Below are 1,162 nucleotides of genomic sequence, written 5' to 3' on the forward strand. Positions count from 1 at the left end.
CTGAGGTCCAACCCCTCCCACCTGAGAGAACTGAACCTGAGTGGAAACTACAACCTGCAGGATTCAGGAGTGAAGGTCCTGTCTGCTGGATTGGAGAGTCCAAACTGTGGACTGGAGACTCTGAGGTCCGTTCACTGACTGGAGCTGTTGTAGTTGTTTTGTATATATTGAGTTTAAATCTTAGAAGTTTTATTTTTTCATTGTTTCATACATTTTAAAAGTTGATGAAGAGAAAAAACACTCTTTAATTACCAAAAACGAAAGGTGAGACCATATATATTCAGGGCTGATAGCGCTCCGGCGCCACACCGGATTTCCGGCATAGCGAGGTGTTTGCGGGGGGAAAAAAACCAGGTTCACGTTCGCCTGATCTTACAATTCCCAAGATCCGAGAGGCACTTTCACTCTAAACCACACCAGTAGGCATAGCTTACTTAAGCCAATCGGTAATAGGGTGGGGGGTGGTCTTGGGTTTTGGCCAATCAGATTGATTCAGCAGTCACCCCACGTGCGAATGTGTTTTGTGTTTCCCACACTGGCAGCGCGAAACATAGCTGAAGTCATGGAGTGCAACTTTATGAAGCCAGGAGAAGACTCCAAACTTGTCGATAAAGGTATAAAGAATAAATGGCGTTGGTCTTGGATAGAGGAGGTGGGTAGAGACGGAAAGCCCTTTGGAAGCTTGTGTCAAAAACTCCGGCAACCAGGAGCATGTTTCTGCACTTTGTGTGCAAGGAAAATATTATATGGAACTAGCGGGAAAAAAAGTGCTGCCACGGCACGAGTTCGATGCTAGTCATCAAGCAGCTTTACGAGCAATTCAACATACCTCACGTTTGCTGGGGGCAACAGCCACAGCAGATATCCGACCCTCAATGACCGATCGCGTGGCTGATTAAAAAATTGCTTGTGCTCCTTTATTGCCGAGTATGATCTATCGTTTACAATCGCTCATCCACTCGTCACTTTGTGTCAGAAATTAGCGGAGGATAAACTCGCCCTTACGCATCTGTCTGTCTCGAGGCAGCATGCAAGCTATCTTATTGCACACGGCATCTCACCAGAATTTAAAATAATAATCATCCCCCTGTGAAATTGGCTGATACATTAATACCCTCACTCTCCACCTCAAGCTGGTGTGTGGTGAGCGTTCTGGCGCACA

At 46.1% G+C, this 1,162-nt stretch overlaps 1 protein-coding gene across 1 annotated transcript in view; it reads left to right on the plus strand.

The window, feature by feature from the left end:
- Nucleotides 1-6: 6 nt before the first annotated feature.
- LOC147819746 (uncharacterized) overlaps nucleotides 7-1,162 on the plus strand; it is a gene marked incomplete at its 3' end in the record, with an annotated part of 4,755 nt that continues 3,599 nt past the window's right edge. Inside the window, exon 1 of the mRNA XM_087171835.1 lies at nucleotides 7-125. The remainder of the gene's footprint in view (nucleotides 126-1,162) is intronic.

Source organism: Seriola lalandi, unplaced genomic scaffold (genome assembly GCF_002814215.2).
Source record: "Seriola lalandi dorsalis isolate HSWRI2012SDOR001 ecotype SW California unplaced genomic scaffold, Sedor1 jcf7180002049852, whole genome shotgun sequence".
Lineage (NCBI taxonomy): Eukaryota > Metazoa > Chordata > Actinopteri > Carangiformes > Carangidae > Seriola > Seriola lalandi.